This window comes from Camelina sativa, unplaced genomic scaffold (genome assembly GCF_000633955.1).
Source record: "Camelina sativa cultivar DH55 unplaced genomic scaffold, Cs unpScaffold00545, whole genome shotgun sequence".
In the NCBI taxonomy this organism is placed as follows: Eukaryota; Viridiplantae; Streptophyta; class Magnoliopsida; order Brassicales; family Brassicaceae; genus Camelina; species Camelina sativa.
The window spans coordinates 68,177-87,016 of NW_010921725.1; positions in this window are offsets into that span (position 1 = coordinate 68,177).

Consider the following 18,840-nt stretch of genomic DNA (forward strand, 5'->3'; position numbering starts at 1 on the left):
TTCTCCACTTTGCATGCAACTTGGGAGAATGAGGGTGTGATACCTCACCTTCTGAGGTGTCAAAACGCATACGTTGGGAGAATGTCACTGCGACACCTCACCCCCTGCGTGTGGCATGATGATTTTCGCCCAAGCCTCTATATAAACAACACTTCACTCCTTTGTGGAAGAAAAGAGAAAGTCTTCTTTTCGCCCAAAGGCTGCCAAGAGAGAAAACGAGTGAAAAAGAGAGAGAAGAGAGTGGAGTGGTGAAGATTTTGCTAAGTGTTGAAGTCTCGCCGATCAACAACTGCATTTGCGACAAAGTGTTGAAGCCATCAAGGACTCCAACGGTTTCCACCTGTGATTTTTGACAATCTGTGAGTTCAGGGTGCATAGATTAGAACTAGATCGGAGTCAACAACTTGATCTAGTGTCAGTTTGCATGTGCATATATTTGCATCTTTCTTGAATTTCTTGTGTGATTTTCTTGAAGTTTTGCATTTTTGGGTTGGTTGCTAATTGTGGGATGTACTCCATGGTAGATCGTGTGTACGATCGCCGATCTACACATCTGATCTATTGCATGTGAGGTTGAGGGGTGTTACTTAGTGATTTAAAAATTCTATAAGGCTTGTAAACTTGAGTATCATCGGTTTAGAATGGTCTTAGCATGTGGCGTTGTGACAAGAGGTCAGACGACCGTAAGCATGCTAAGACAGGGATATGTTTGACCTTCGTATTAAGTGGATCTCAACATGCAACCATTCTTGAGTACTGTGATGCATGTTCATTGCTCGGAGAGACTTGGTTAGCTACCATGGCTGGAGCTGTCTACACGACGGTGTAGTATAAAAATGGGTTTCCGGTTGCATGCCTTATTTTCTTTTATTCAAGTTTGCATGTTGTTTGATTGCTTGTATTTTGGTTTTATTTGGCTTATTACCTTCCGCATGTTTTCTCTGTTGTTTGTGTTGATTGATTGTCTGATTGATTGATTCCTTGTTGATTTCGGGTTGGGGTAGGAATCTAATCTTCTGCAGGGACTCCAGATAACTTATGAAAATATTTGTCCTGTAGGTAACCAATAGTGGGGAGCTTAAGGGCGTGTTGGACGATAGGAGCCCGAAAGTAGATTTTCTGTGCCTTTGTGTAAAGAAAAGTATGTCTTAGCTGTTATATAAAAAAAATGTATAGTCTTTTTGGCAATAGGCCTGGTCACAACTCTTCAAGTCTTTTTGTTAAACTCTGTGAAATATATTTATTTAATGAAAGTCTTGGTTTTCTATTCGAATACGAGCAATGACTGATAATGATCTAGTCCGGGTCGGCTCAACGCTTGGGCATCACAAGGGTTGAAAAGCCTAAGTGGTGTGTAAAGTGGTGGAAATAGTATAGATTGACTGGCTAGGGTTTAAAGTGGGTTTTTGAACCTCGGCTGGATTGTTGGTATCTATTTCTAAAGTAGCGTTCCAGGGCCGTTCTGGTGGTTCCGGCCATAGGAAAGTTTGGGGGCGTTACAACGGTGGTATTAGAGCATGGTTATGATGCCTCATAGAACTCATATTGTTTTCAAAAAGTATTTATCGAGTCAAATGGTCACATAAGGGCACTTAGGAATTCCGGTTCGTTCAACACTTTAGGTAGATGGGATTAAGTTACCTTGCTATCAATGGCTGCAAATGTCTGGTCGAGGTTCGGGGAGAACTGGATCGAGAGACTCTTCACCAGAGTAAGAAGAGAACTGGGGACAATCGTTCGGTCAGGAGGAGATTTTGGGTCGGAGGCATGGGGTCCGTATATTGATGATGAGCCAAGCTTTGGTGCTGCTCGTGATTATCATGCACCAAGCATGAGCGACATGTTTGATTGTGACAATCCTGGAGATACACCGAGGTATTTTCCATTGGAATCGATGCGATATGACACGCCATAGTTTGCACATCCGCGAACTCAGCAGCACACTCCTGTCGAGCCGTTCGCTGCATATCCAAACCCGCCAATGACAAGGCAAAACCAAGGAAGTTCTGGAGGACAGCAACCAACCGAGACACAAAAAACTCTTGCAATGATACAAACTCTATTGGCTCATATGATTCAACAACAGCAACAACAAAACCAAGGAGACCCGTTAGCCGATACGTCAATGGGCCAGTTCGTGAAACTAGTAAAGATGATGAAGGATATAAGTGTTCGAAAGTTCAAAGGAGAGACGAACACGGTGCAACCCGATAGGTGGTTATACGTTATAGATGCATTTCGAAACGTCTGAATGTCCTATGGAGTACCATAGACGGATTGCCGTTAACCTCTTGGAGGAAGATGCATGAGCGTGGTGGGAAACAATGGCTTCTCGCTACCTTTACGTACCGATATCATGGGAGACGTTCAAGAAGGAATTTGAGCTTAAATATTTCCCTCCTGAATCTCGTGATCGTCTGGAGGAATAGTTTATAAGCTTGGAGCAAGTAGCGAAGAGTGTAAGGGTTTACGGTCAAATATTTACAATACTCCAGAAGTAGTTGTACAATGGTAACGATGACGAAGCCTCAATGGTTCGAAGGTTTCTGAGGGGACTTCAGCCAGAGATTTCATGTACGCTACGAGCGGTGACCTATGCTAGTGTTTCCGAAATCGAAGAGAGAGCTGTCAATATGGAGACGAAGATCAAGTTAGAGAAAAGCAAAATGTCTCGGGAGAAAAAGAAAGAAGGGATGCCACCAGGGAAGGTGGTGAATTTTCGAAGAAACAACCAAGAGATTAATAAGAATCAGAATAGCAACCGTGGCAAGGGTGGTATGATTGTGAACCAAGGTGGACATACATCCGTGAACATGGACCCAAGGGGATGCTATTTGTGCGGTCAGGTCGGACACTTTGCCCGATCTTGTCCAACGATTTTGGAAACCAAGTCACCCAAGCTTGTTTTTGTCACGTACTTCTTTTGCGGAGAGACAGGCTACTATGTGACCTCATGTCCTTCGAAGCCGACCAAGCCGAACGCCCAACCTCCCCACCAAGCTGTGACTGCGACGTCAAGTAAGGAACCCCTAGCATAGAAGCAAGCAACCCCGACTAATGTTTATGCCTTAGGAATAGAGCCAGCCAAACCCTCACGATCTCAGAAAGGTCCCATAACAAGTTTTTCTGGGTTCTAACTCTTTGTTGTGTTATTATATGTTTATTATTGCATGCATATTTATTTATTCATTCATTAGGAACATTACTGGTGGGTGGTAACCCCACACATGTATTGTTCGATTCTGGAGCAACCAACAATTTTGTGACTCCCGATGTAGTCGGGCAGGTTGAGAATGGTTATGAGGAGGTTGAAGTGAATGTGGTCGTTCACACTGCCTGGAATCAATCGCTATTGAAGACCCGAAGAATGTTATGAGGAGTATTAGTGGTTATGCAAGACGTGAATCTTCCTGCGAATCTTCTAGTGTTGCTGTTAGAAAGATTCGAAGTGATTCTTGGGATGGATTGGTTGTCAAGGTACGAAGCCCATCTTGATTGCAGTAAGAGTAGAGTAATCATGGAAAGGAGAGGGCAGACACCTCTAATCATCCATGGAATCAGTCCTAGTAAAGGAGTCTATTTCGCATTAGCGTTAAAAGTTGGAAACTCAATGGAGGAAGAGAGTATATTTTTGGTCAGTCTAACTGCTGTTGGAGGAGAAAACCCCGAGGACTTGAAGGTTGGAGATATTGATGTGGTCAAAGACTATGAGGATGTGTTCAGGCCGTTAGAAGGATTGCCTCCACAAAGAAGCCAATCTTTCACCATTAATTTGGAACCATGAGCTACCCCAATTGCTAAGGCACCATACCGAATGGCACCAGCTGAGTTGGCAGAACTCAAGGCGCAATTGGAGGATTTATTGGAGAAGGGATTTATTCGGTCAAGTTCACCATGGGGAGCCCCAGTATTGTTTGTCAAGAAGAAGGAAGGGAGTATGCGGTTGTGCATAGATTACCGTGGGATTAATAACATTACTATCAAGGAAAAGTACCCACTACCGCAAATAGACAAGTTGTTGGATCAACTTAAAGGAGCAAGTTGGTTTTCAAAGATCGATTTAGCCTCCGGCTATCACCAAATTCTGATCTATGAGCCAGACATGATGAAGATGACGTTTCAAACAAGGTACGGCTAGTACGAGTTTGTAGTGATGCCCTTCAAACTCACTAATGTGCCAGCAGCATTCAAGCGCTTAATGAATGAGGTATTTCACGATTACTTGGATCAGTTTGTGATAATATTCATCGACGTTATCCTAATTTACTCTCGGAGTGCCGCGGAGCATCAAGAGCATTTGAAGAAAGTCCTGGAGCGACTAAGTGAGCAAAGGTTATTTGCTAAATTTAGCAAATGCAAGTTTTGGCAAAGAGAGATTGGTTTTCTTGGTCACCGAGTTTCAGAGAAAGGAGTATCAGCAGATCCAGAAAAGATTGCTGCAATTCAAGAATGGCCAAAACCTACAACAGTAACGGAAGTACGAAGTTTCTTACGACTCGCTGGTTATTACCGGAAGTTCGTTAAAGGGTTTTCGTCAATAGCCAAGCCCTTGACACGACTTACTGGTAAAGGAATTCCATTCATTTGGAATGAGGAGGTGCAAGAAGCGTGTGAGAAGTTGAAGAGAGCCTTAACTACAACACTAGTGTTAGCTCTACCAGAGCCCAACCAACCATATTCGGTTTACACAAACGCCTCAAGAGTTGGCGTGGGAAGTGTTTTGATGCAAGGAGACAAAGTGATTGCGTATGCCTCAAGACAACTTAGGAAGCACGAGGAGAACTACCCTACGCATGATTTAGAGATGGCCGCTGTTGTGTTTGCGCTACGGATATTGAGATCCTACTTGTATGGAGAGACGGTTCAGGTATTCACTGATCATCAAAGTCTTAAATACTTGTTCACGCAACCAGACCTCAATTTACGACAAAAGAGGTGGATGGAGTTCATTGCCGATTCTGATTTGAAGATCCAATATCATCCGGGGAAAGCTAATGTGGTAGCAAACGCTTTGCGCCGCCGGAAGGCCGAAGTAGACATTGAAAGGGATGCGAAAGCTTTGTTGGAGGAACTCAAAAAAGTACGGCTACTAGCCTTAGAAGGAGAGTCTAGCGAGCCGTTAGGACATAAGGCCGTGACTCAAGCTAGTCTTTTACGACTAATTCGAGAGGATAAACCATTAGACGAGAACCTGAAGAAGATTGTCGAGGAGCTGAGAAGTTTAGATGGACCAAATGTAAGTGGTTACCATTTGGCGGACGATGGTACCCTGTTATTTAATGGAATTATTACAATACCCGACTGAGCTGGACTTCGACAAGAGATTCTTAGAGCAACAAATACATCTGCCTTGAGTATTCACCCGAGAAGCACCAATATGTATCGTGATGTGCGAAGGTACTATCATTGGCCCAGAATTAAAAGAGCGGTAGCAAAACTGGTGAGTTAATGGGATTCATGCCAAAGAGTTAAGGTGGAGCATCAAGTACCCGCAGGGTTGCTACATAATTTGCAGATACCAACATGGAAGTGTGAGTCGATTTTCATGGATTTCATCACATGACTACCCACAAGGCCAGGGAGAACTAATGATGCAGTTTCGGTGGTAATGGACCGATTAACCAAAGTTGCTCATTTAGTTTTGGTGAAGCGTACAGATCAAGCTGCTGATCTTGCGGAGATATACATTGACAATATTTTGCGACTTCATGGAGTGCTAGCCAACATAGTGTCTGATCGCGACCCGAGACGGTCAGACATACAGAGAGGACCATTCAAACTATCGAGGACTTAATTCGTATGTGTGCACTCGATTGGTCAACAAGATCGCTTTGGGAAAGCTGGAAAACTTGCATTAAGGTTCATATGACCTTACCAGATCGAGAAAAGAGTTGGGGAAGTAGCATACCACCTTACTATGCTAGAAGTGATGCGCATGCACAAGGTCTTTCATGTGTCCCAACTTAGGAAGCATGTAGCAGACCGTAATGCAATTATAGAGGAGTCGGTAAAGGAGCTAAAGACGAACCTAACATACCTTGAAGGACCGATGGGTATTGGCGAGCATCCGATAGGGAAATTGAAGAAGCGGGAGATCCCTCAAATTCAAGTGTTTTGGAGAAAAGAAAACCGAAAGGTCACCACCTGGGAAGATGAAGGAAAGTTCCGAGCAAAGTACCCTCAGTTCTTTTCTGATGCGGAAGATGAAGCGGGTTGATAACTCTCTAATTTACATGTTTTTAGCCTCCTTTTTTGTCCATATTTTTCATTGTTTATACCCTTACCTTAGCATTTTTAGGTCATTAACTGTAGGAATTTACTTTTAGGTCATTTAGGGTGTTGCATTCTTGCATTTGCATACTTTGGATGAAAACAGGTGCTTTAGAGTCTAAAATGGGGAGAAACAAGGATAAATCCGAGCATGTACCGGAAGGAGCCATCGAGCTGGAAGAACAGTCCGAACCCCAACATGATCGAGGAGGATCCAAGAGCAGGAAGAACAATCCGAAGATCTACTCGAGGAGTAACCCGACCTTATCCTCTTGCACCCCATCGAGTAGACCCTCGGGCAGGACTGGAAGCTAGGGTCAATGGGTTTCCATATATAAACCCCCCCCTCTTCTTCCTTTCGCCCTAGCACGGCGCAGACCCTCAAAACAGAGAGCGAGAGCTTCTGGGAGAGAAACTGGGCGACTCAAACACTTTCTCTACTTTGTTAGGATTTAATTTCGTTTCTTTTTGTATTTTTGATTCTATACTCTTCTACTCTACTTCTATTCTTAATATAATGCAATTTTCGTTTAACTTTGTTTCTATGTCTTTTGCAATGATTTCCAAGTAGTGTAGTAAAGTTTCTAGGTATGGGATAGATGATTTTGTGTTCTTGATTGGTTAGGATGTCTTAGTTTAATTTTTTATGTTTTATAAATTCCCTTCTAGATTGGTGTTCTTAATCCTGTCAACAAACCGAGAGGGTGAGATTAGATCTAAGGTGTTTTACCACCGAGAGGTATAGATGAAATGCTTGAATCAACCAATGCTAGAGATTTACTCACTTAGACTAAGAAATTAGATGAGTAAGGGGTTTATTGACAATAATGAATCGTTTCATATTGCCTGCTTGGTCATGTTTCTCCAACGAGAGTTGGGTAGGGGAGTGATCAAGGTTGATTGTTTCTATCACAAGAGTGTTTTAACAAGATTTTAGAGATTCATTGTCTAGGGAATAATTTCTTGAGGCATGTAAGACATTTGTATTGGTCAGGAACACTTAGGAGTCGATTACCCCATCATTAGAAGCTTTCGTATTTTAATTGTTTGCATTTTTATTCATCACTCGGTCCCTTACCCGAACAGGTACACGATCACCTGCTTCGAGTAACCCCTCGAGTTGTTCATACCTTCTTTGTTTACTCGATCAGCCCATCCGATCCTGTACTCGAATGCTTGCATCGAGTGCTTAGGTCGTGTGGTTCCTTGTTTATATTCTTTTCTTTTATTATTTTAGGATTGTTAGAAAAAACCATTTATTGCTTGGCTTGACTTGCTTGCTTCTGATTGCATCCTATCTGCTAGCATAACAACCATTTGGATTGATAACCCTTTGTACTACAACTGCATAGGGATTTGATACCCTGGGTGAAAATCCTGTTATCACGGGACCATCAGATCCTTTTAGAATTCAGGACGAATTCTAATAAGGGAGGGAGAATGTAGTGACCCTCACTACGGAATAAAATTTCCTTCAGGAAATGACTTGGAAAGGGTTTAAAGGAGAAGAAAGGTCCAAGAAGAAAAGAAATGTCAAAGGGATGTCCGAAGAAAAATTAAACACGTGAAGGAGTAATCAGTTGGCTGATCAGACGGACGGATGTACCTGGCGTATAGGCCTGGGCGTTCGGATATTGGATCGGATTCGGTTTGGATTTTTTGGATTTTAGATTTTTTGGATATTGACTCTAACATCCATTCAGATATTTATAAAATTTTGGTTCGGTTTCGGTTCAGATAATTTGGATTTCGGATCGGTTCGGATATGATTGTCGATAATCAAAATTAAACCAAAAGTTACTGGATAATGTTTTATTCAATACTTTTTAATATTATTGTACCCAAATAACCATACTAACGGAGTATTAAAACAAAAAAAAGATAAAAATTAAGTAAATGACAATGTTCCCATAGAACCATACAAATACATAAAAGAAATGAGGCATATCTATCGGAATATCATACTATTTCTTATATGTTCGGTTATATTCGGATATCTATTGGATACCGGTTCGGATCGGATCATATCCGATATCCAAAATAATAAAAACCAAGAAACGATAGGTTATTTTCTTAATATCGGTTCGGTTTTAATCCGCTTATTTCGGTTCGGTTACGGTTCGGATTTTTGGATTCAGATATACCAGCCGTACGTGGAAGCAGACAAGACCACGACCATGTGGTGATGCGAGAGTGGGAAGGAACCCACTAAGGCGGGTGATTTAAAGTATTAAATAATGGAGTTAGTGGAATTTCCACTAAGTGATTTGAATAATCACAAAAATTAGCACTAAGTGGAAAGGAGATTTCTCCACTTTGCATGCAACTTGGGAGAATGAAGGCATGACACGTTACTCTCTGAGGTGTCAAAACGCATGCGTTGGGAGAATGTCACTGCGACACCTCACCCCTTGCGTGTGGCATGATGATTTTCTCCCAAGCCTCTATATAAAAAACACTTCACTCCTTTGTGGAAGAAGAGAGAAAGTCTTCTTTTCGCCTAAAGACTGTCAAGAGAGAAAACGAGTGAGAAAGAGAGAGAAGATAGTGAAGTGGTGAAGATTTTGCTAAGTTTTGAAGCCTCGCCGATCAACTACTGCATCTGCGACAAAGTGTTGAAGCTATCAAGGAGTCCAACGGTTTCCACCTGTGATCTTCGACAATCTGTGAGTTCATGGTGCATAAATCTGAACTAGATCGGAGTCAATGACTCGATCTAGTGTCGTTTGCATGTGCATATGGTTGCATATTTCTTGAATTTTTTTGTGTAATTTTCTTGAAGTTTTGCATTTTTGGGTTGGTTGCTAAGTGTGGGATGTACTCAATGGTAGATTGTGTGTACGATCGCCGATCTACACTCTGATCTATTGCATGTTAGGTTGAGGGGTGTTACTTAGTGATTTACAAGTTCTATAAGGCTTGTAAATTTGAGTATCATCGGTTTGGAATGGTCTTAGCATGTGGCATTGTGAAAAGAGGTCAGACGGCCATAAGCATGCTAAGACAGAGATATCTCTGACCTTCGCATTAAGTGGATCTCAACATGTAGCCAGTCTTGATAACTGAGATGCATGTTGACCTTCGCTACCATGGCCGGAGCTGTCTACACGACGTTGTAGTATAAAAATGGGTTTTCGGTTGCATGCCTTTGTGGTTGTAATGTGGGTGTTGTGAGAAGAAAAGCAAATGACAACATATATGGGCCCTAGTAAACTTGATTAAAAACTTATTTTCTTTTATTCAAGTTTGCATGTTGTTTGATTGCTTGCATTTTGGTTTTATTTGGCTTATTACCTTCCGCATGATTTCTCTGTTGTTTATGTTGATTTATTTTGTGATTGATTGATTCCTTGTTGATTTGGGGTTGGGGTGGGAATATAATCTTCTGCAGGGACCCCTGATAAGATTACTTATGATAATATTTGTCTTGCAGGTAACCAATAGTGGGGAGCTTGAGGGCGTGTTGGACGATAGGAGCCCAGAAGTAGATTTTATGTGCCTTTGTGTAAAGAAAAGTATGTCTTAGCTGTTATAAAAAAAAACTGTATTTTAGATGGCTGTGAACACTCGTAACTCGGCTAATGCTTTGGCTAGACAGGGAGCCGTAGGGAATGATGATGCACCGAACCCTACAGCAGTGAACGTTGGACAAGTAGGTGTGGGACCGGGTACAGGAACCACGGGTGGTACCGATGGTAACGGTAGGGGAGCAGCGCCTCCATACCGGAAATTGTACCGAGAGAACTAGGTGCTCCTTTGTTCTTGACCATCATGGACCACATGCTGAAATTGGGAACGCAGTATTTTAGTGGAGGAGCGAACCCTACTGAGGCTAACGAATGGAGAAGTCATCTCGAAAGGAACTTTGACTCCGTGCGTTGTCCAATGGAATATCGGAAGGACATTGCGATCCACTACCTGTCCGGAGAAGCCCACGCATGGTGGAAGGACGTGGTGAATCGCATGACAAAACCGAATTGTTTGTGGGAGACTTTTTGTTGCTTGTTCTTTGCGAAGTATTTTCAGCTAGCGGCTCTTTACCGCCTTGAATCGGAGTTCTTGGACTTGAGGTAGGAAGCTCAAACCATGCGCGAGTATGAGACCGAGTTTAACCGACTCAAGAGGTACAATGGTCATGAGATGAAGGGAGAGCAGGTCCAGATTCGTCGGTTCTTGAGGGGCATGAGGGTTGATGTGCGCAACCGATGTATGATTCGTAACTTCGGGAGTCGCTGAGTTGGTTTAGAAGGCGGCCATGTTGGAAGATGGACTGGCCGAGGAATCACAGCAGCACTCCGAAGGTGAAGTCCGAAATAGGTACCAGACTGAAGCAGAAAACAGGTCGAAAGCCTACGGACAAGATCTCGGGTAGTGCACGGGTGTGTCCAACCTATCGTAAGAGACATTCAGGGCAGTACCGATGCCTCTTGTGTACGGGTCTTGTATACGGAGGAAAGGACCATATGGCCAGTAGCTGCCCACCAAAGGGAAGTGACACTAGGGTGTGATACTAGTGTGGCAAAACCGGACACATCCAACCGAACTGTCCGCATCTAAGGACACAGGGATAAAAATGAGCAAGCAAGGTGTTACTGTTGCCGCCACCGCCCAAGCCACTGGAGATTATGCCTAGCGTGTATTCGATCACGGACGGTCAGGTGGAAGCGACCACTTCACGGTAGATCAATGGTAAGTCTTGCCACTTGCCTTAGTGAAACTTTTGAGTGAAATTGTGCGTGTCTGTTGGATAGGTTCTTAGCAAGCAGGAAATGTGTAGGGGCCGTACTAATGGGTGGTGTAGAGACTCATGTGATGTTTGATACCGGAACTACACATTGCTTTGTGAACCCAAAAATGATTGGGAAAGCCTACCAATCCCAAAATGAACTTTGTCACCAATTTGCCGGGATGTGACAAGAAGGACGCCATATGGGTCATCATGGACCGATTGACCAAGTCCACACACTTCTTGGCCATGAACAAAAAGGCAATTGTGCGGCTGCATGGAGTACCAGCCAGTATAGTGGAGTACCTCAGGACTTTGGAAAGCCCTGCAGAAGCGTTTTGGGACGCAGATGGAAATGAGCACAGTGCATCATCTGCAAATGGATGGACAGTCCGAACGGACCATCCGTACACTCGAGGATCTTTTGCAAGCGAGTGTACTGGACTGGGGTACTTACCCTTAGCAGAATTTTCCTACAACAATAGCTTCCATGCAAGTATAGGCATGTCACCGTACGAGGCATTATACGGTAGACCTTGTCGTAAGCCCTTGTGTTGGACACAATTGGGGGAGCGGAGTGTGTATGGCCAAGATTTTGTGGATTAGACGACTGAGAAGATTAAAATGAAAGAAGCCCAGGATAGACAGAAAATTTATGCGGACAAATACCAAAGGGAATTAGAATTCCAAGTAGGAGACATGGTCTACTTTAAAACCGTGACCTACAAGGGTAAAGACCGAGTAACATTGAACACTAAGTTAATCCATGGTACATGGGTCCATACCATATCCTAGAAAGGACTGGGACAGTGGCGTACAGGCTGGAACTGCCGCCAGCAATGGCAGCTTTCCACCCCGTATTTCACATTTCTATGCTAAAGAAATGCATAACAGAACGGGAGAATGTAATCTCTGAACCTCCACCCGACCTACAAGCGAACATGATTATCATTGGACGATCCAAGTTACACTTGCATCGACCGATACGCACACTCCATTGACCGACGCATGCTGGACTTAGCACGAAAACACTAGGGTTAACGCGCCGTCCTCGCATTTGCATCGACCGACGCACGAAGCTTCTCGCCGGATCTTCGTTCCTACAACCACAAAACTTGATCCCAAGCAACAAGAAAGCTTCCTAACGTCCCAAATAACAATCTAACAAGCCAAACAACACATAAACAAGCAGATCAGAGAAATCTCCAGCTTAGATAAGGCATGGTCATGCACTTAACTTTGCCAAGAAGATTTTGAACCTCAAACAAGCAAGAAAACACTTCTAGGAAGCTCCTATAACGATCCCAGCTACAGATCTCTACAGGAACGACTTCCAATCTCCCAAAAAACTCAAGAACACTCAAGAACACTTTTTCTCTCTTTTCTTTATCTCAAAAGCGGCTAAACACAACTCATGAGACAGAAACTCGAGTTAAGGGTTTTCCTTCACCCAAAACGTTTAACTTAAACTTGTCCGCAAAAAAACCGACCTTGCATCGACCGATGCATCCCTTAAACCGGGATTCCGGTTTGCTTTCGACTTTTGGACTTTCCTTTACTCATAGGCCTTAACCTTGAGTTTTTATTGGCTCCTCATCATGCCTAAGCTTGCATGCCATAATGTTGGCTCCTCATCGGGCCTAAGCCGCATGCCATAATAAATAAGGAAATACAATATTCATCTCTCGGGTTGCCACCCTACAACGCGCCCCCAGATCGTCATCCGAAGTCGATATTCCAACCATACTCTCAAGCCACAAAGTCCCAGAATATGGTAGTACTAGGAGAACTAAAGTCCCCCAAGAGTCGTGAGCAAACAATTCTGAACACGCCTGAGCCCTATCCCTAACCAGGTTTCCTTTCCGTGGCTCGCGTAAAACATCATGATGTCCTACCAACCACATATCCCCTCACTGGAATACCACATGACCACACAAGGATCATAAACATGCCACAAGGGCTGCCACAAAGGCCAGACAAATGTCCTAAACAGGACCGCCACAAAGGCCAGACAAATGTCCTAAACAGGATCGCCACCAAGACCAAACAAATGTCCTCAACAGAACCGTCACAAAGACCACTTGTCCCGAAGGATCGTCACGAAGACCATACATCCCGAAGGACCGTCACGAAGACCGTTCATCCCGAAGGATTGCCTCAACAGGCCACACGTCCCGAAGGATTGTCACGAAGACCACTCATCTCGATGGATTGCCTCAACAGGCCACACGTCCCGAAGGACCGTCACAAAGACCTCACATCCCGAAGGACCGCCTAAAAAGGCAGATTGGCTAAATAGCCTACCAAAAAGGCCACACAATTGGCTAAACAGCCCGCCACAAAGGCCACACAATTGGCTAAACAACCCGCCACAAAGGCCACATAATGGCTAAACAGCCTGCCACAAAGGCCACATAATGTCTCAAAAGACCGCCACACCCGGGCACAATGACTCAAAAGTTTGCCACGAAAGCCACAAAAGCCCCACCAAGGCTTACAACCACTAAAAGATGGACAAATTCTAACTCACATAAAACTTTCCATTTTTAGAACTTTCCACTTTTGGAAACTTTCCTCTTTTAGAAACTTCTATTCCAGGAAACTTCCCTTCCAACCACCGTCTCACGGAAATTTTGTATCCCGAACACCACCTCATCTTGTTACTTAGTCGCACAACCAACCACCCCTAAGCGACCAATTAAGCAAGAGAGTTGGGCTGGAATACTCCATTCCAGCTTTAGCCACGGACTACAACTAGGACCAGGCTAGACAAGTTCAAGGTTCGACCGGATTTTCAAACCACTTCTTGAACCTTGCCTTCATCCTTGCCTCTGGCTCTGAAGTCTGCTCCTCAACACCATCACAGTCCCATAGGACTCTCATCTTCCTCTCAAGAACCCTCACAGGTCTTGCCTCCAAGGTCATGTTAGGCTGAAGATCCTCAGGAATCTTAGCCAGCAACTGATCATCCTCGCGGAGACACTTCCGCAACATAGACACATGGAAAACCTTGTGGAACGCACGCATAACCTCAGGCAACTCAGCCTATATGCTACTGGTCCCACCCGCTCAATCACTTTGAACGGACCCATATACCTCAGACTCAACTTAGTCTCAGACAATGACCTGTTCAGACCCTGCAACATGACCATCTTGAGGTACACTCTGTCTTCCACCTGGAACTCAAGATCTCTCCTCCTCCTATCGGCATAACTCCTCTGCCGATCCTGAGCTTCCTTCATGTTCAGCTTGAGAACCTGAATCTTCTTTGAGGTCTCCTGAACAAAACTAGCACCATACATGCTCCTCTCCCCCACCTGAGTCCAGCACAACGGTGTACGACATGGCCTCCCATACAAAGCCTCATAAGGAGTCATCCCAATAGTCGCCCAGTAATTATTGTTGTAAGCAAACTCTACCAAGCTTAGGTGATCTGCCCAATGGCCACCCCAATCCAACACACACATCCTCAGCAAATCCTCCAACGTCTGGATCGTCCTCTCTGACTGTACATCTGTCTGGGATGATAAATCCGCCCGTGTACCAATATAATACCATTATCTGAGACTTGATATTCTGAATCAACATCCTTAGAGGCATTCACCAGCCCCAAATTCTTCACTTGAGCCAACCGCACCCTACTCAGAAGATCTACACTATTAACCGCCTCCAAATCTAACAGTTCATGAGAAACAACATACAACCTCAATGCACTAATCTCCCCTACCATAGACTCCGTATCCTGCTCCTGAGCCAAAGCTACCCTCTTCTGACTCAGAGCATCTGCAACCAAGTTAGCCTTACCAGGGTGATAGGCTATCTCCAAATCATAATCCGCCACCAGCTCCATCCACCGCCTCTACCTCAAGTTCAGCTCGGGCTGAGTTAATATGTACTTCAGGCTCTTATGATCTGTAAACACCTGTACCTTTGCCCCATAAAGATAAGATCTCCAAATCTTCAGGGCAAAAACTATAGAAACCATCTCCAAATCATGAGTAAGATAGTTTTCCTCATGCTGCATCAACACACACTCCAAACCAACTCTGGATGCATCTGCATAAACCACATAGCGTTCTCCCTGCTCAGGTAAAGCCAAAACTGGCGTAGTAGTCAACATCTACTTCAGGCTTGCAAAACCCTCCTCACACTCCTGTAAACAAACAAAAGGAACATCCTTCCCCGTCAACTTAGTCATTGGACGTGCCTTGCTTGCAAAACCCTGCACAAATCTCCTGTAATAACCTACCAAACCAAGGAAAGTCCTGATCTCAGTGGCATTCGGCGGTCTAGGACAATCCTTGATAGTCTGAATCTTTTCCGGATCTACATAAACCCCCTCTGCAGAAACAATGTGACCCAGAAAACCCATCTCACGCTGCGAAAAACTGCACTTGCTCAACTTAGCAAACAACTTCTGCTCTCGTAGCTTCTCCAGAACTGCCCTCAAATGCACTGCATGCTCCTCAGGACTCTTAGAAAATACTAGGATGTTGTCGATGAAAATGATGACAGACACGTCCAGAAACTCCTGAAACACGCTGTTCATCAATCTCATAAATGCTGCTGGCGTGTTAGTCAACCCAAAAGGCATCTCCACTAACTCATAATGCCCATACCTCGTCCTGAAAGCCGTCTTCCTCACATCTGCCTCATCTATCAGAATCTGATGATAACCCGACGCTAGATCTACCTTGGAGAACCATGTAGCACCTCTCAACTGATCCAACAACTCATTGATCCTGGAAAGAGGGTACTTGTTCTTCCAATGACCCGGTTCAAACCCCGATAATCAATGCACAAGTGGAAACTCCCATCCTTCTTCTTAACGAATAACACTGGCGTTTCCCACGGTGATACACTAGGACGGATGAATCCCTTGGTCAACAAATCCTCTAGCTTCTTCTTCAGCTCTACCATCTCTGCTGGAGCCATCCTGTAATGAGCCTTGGATAACGGCATCGTCCCCGGTTCCAGTTCAATAGTGAAAGGATCAGACCAAGATGGTCGTAACCCCAACAACGATTGGAACACGTCCTCAAGCTCCTCAACAACCTCAATACCGCTAACTGTAGACTGCCCTACTGACTCTGGCATCGATATAGTAACCAAATAAGCCTCACAGCCCTTCTCGATCATCTTCCCAGCCTGTACGGCCGAGATCATGAGACTCCCCGAAGTCGGTCTAATACCCTGGAAGAACAACTTCCCTCCTGGGCGCTCAAACTCCACTCTACCCCGATGGCAATCCAAATGTACCATATGCCGATGCAACCAATCCATCCCGAGAATCACATCATACAACTCCACTAGACTGATAAGTAAATCCGCTGGCCACGACTCCCACGCGATCTGAATATCAACTCCCCTAGCTTGTCCAATGACCCTCAGAAACTTACCTCCCACAACTCTGACAACTCTTGTACGCTCTCCGGGATCTCCTCTGATATCCACACCCTCCGCACACTCCGGGGTAATGAAGCTATGAGTAGCTCCGGAATCAAACATAAAATGGGACTTAAACCCTCCCACCAACAAGGACCCTACACAAACCCCATGTGTTGAGAACCTAACACTTTAACACATGCAAACATAAAATATGAACCTACTACAATTCACAAAGTTGAAGTACCAGAAATCATACATGTGATCGCCCCAGCACTGGTTCCACCAGTCTCGACAATCGTGTAAACCCGTGGTGCCTGCTCAATTTGTGCTACCTGCTGAACTCTAGGCTGCACCACATGCTACACCGCAGCCACTGCCATCTGCTGCAACTTGGGACACTTGCGCTTGATGTCCCCAGGTTCTTTGCAATGATAGCACACATGAACTGCCACCGTCATAACACTCCTCTAGGGACATATAGCAACCTTCTGATCCATGCTCCCACAACCGAAGCACCCTGCACCACTCGGCCTCTCTGTAGCCTCCCACTTCCTTTTGGTTCCCTGCGCAGGCTTGCCACCCTTGCCAGAACATCTATGATGATGAGCCTTCCTAGGCTGCACCATTGGACTAACCGCCACTGCCTGTGCCCGGATATCCTCCTCAATCTCTACTGCAGTCTCAACCAACTCTGCACGCGTAAAATAACTCCGTCCTCTGTAATGGACCCTCAAGTCATCACGAAGAGCCCTCATAAACCTCCTGATCTGGGCCTCCTCAGACTCCATAGCCCGACCCCCATAAGCCAGAAGTCCACTGAACTCAAAGTCCAGCTCCCGCACTGACCGTGTCCCCTGAGATATCAAAAGGAACTGCACCTCCAACCGGTCTAACACCTCTCTCGGAAAGTACTTGCGGTTGAACTCCTCCATGAAGTCAGCCCAAGTCATCTCCCTCTGCAATCTCCTAGCAGCCACTGATCTCCACCACACCTGAGCATCACTAATCAAATTGTGGACCCTTATGTCCACTCAAAACTCCTCAGGACATCTTCGAGTCTGGAAGTTGCGTTCCACACTCGTCCTCTACGCATCTGTAGCAGTAGGGTCTGTACCACCCGAAAACCGTGCAGTATCAATGCTACAAATCTCCCTCAACATAAACACATAACGACCATGCGCTCCCGCATCCGCAGCCACTGGCTGCCGCTCCTCCGCCACCACTGGTGGCACTACCTGAGTATGAGCCGGTGCCACTGCCGACAACCGCTCTAACAATTGTGCTAACAAGACCGCAAGGTCAACTCCTCCAGGGAATCCCACACCTGGAACCCTAGCACCACCGGCCACTCGAGGACCAACACCCTCCCCATCGGCCACACTCATGGATCCCTCCTGAATCCCCTACGACTCGCCAACACCTTCAGCTGTCACACTCTGGTCCACAGTATCACTAACTGCTCGGAATCTGCCCCTACCACGACCATGACCAGCATCAACATCCTCTTTAACCATCTGCACTACCATGAACAGAAGGCTAAGCAAGCAATTTAAACAGAACACAGAAACATAAACTCACCGTGGAATCACACAGTAGGCTCGAAGAGGATGTTCTAGGATTCCATGCCACACATAGTTGACTAACTCACATAATCAATCAAAGCATGCAAATCCCAAGCATCTACAGCACAAAGCCTAGTGAACCAAAACCTAGAACCGTAAGGGCTCTGATACCAAACTGAAACGACCCGACCCATTTTGTTTTTATAAGTAAATAATAATAATAATAATAATCTACAACTTGTGGTCCTATACCCAGTGAGTCACCTAATCACGAACACACCAAACAGAAAAAATAACCAATAATCCAATAACAATTAATAACTATCCAGTATTAATTCCAATCATAAACTAATGATCCAATCAACATAAACCAGCAATCCTAAACAACATTCTAGGACTCAACTCTAGCAACCTAACAGAAGCCAGACAACCAAACGAGCCACTAGAACATCCTCCTCTTCATTGTCTTGATTCCACGATCACACTTTGCCTTTAATTACACCACAAACACAAATTCCAATGCATGAGTATTTTATAAACACTTTGTAAGGCAATTCTCCCATCTACTAGGCTATATACACAAGCAATAGAAACATATATAACCATCAACCAACAATCAACAACCAACAATAACAAACCAGGACTCTGCATCGACCGACACCAACTCGGGTTGCATTGACCGACACAAGCATGCATCGACCGATACGCACACTGCATTGACCGACGCATGTTCGACATAGCATGAAAACCCTAGGGTTAATGCGCCGTCCTCGCAGTTGCATCGACCGACGCACAAAGTGCATCGACCGATGCACATGCCGAGCATCGCTTTTCCCCCGAAGCTTCTCGCTGGATCTTCGTTCCTACAACCACAGAACTCGATCCCAAGCCACA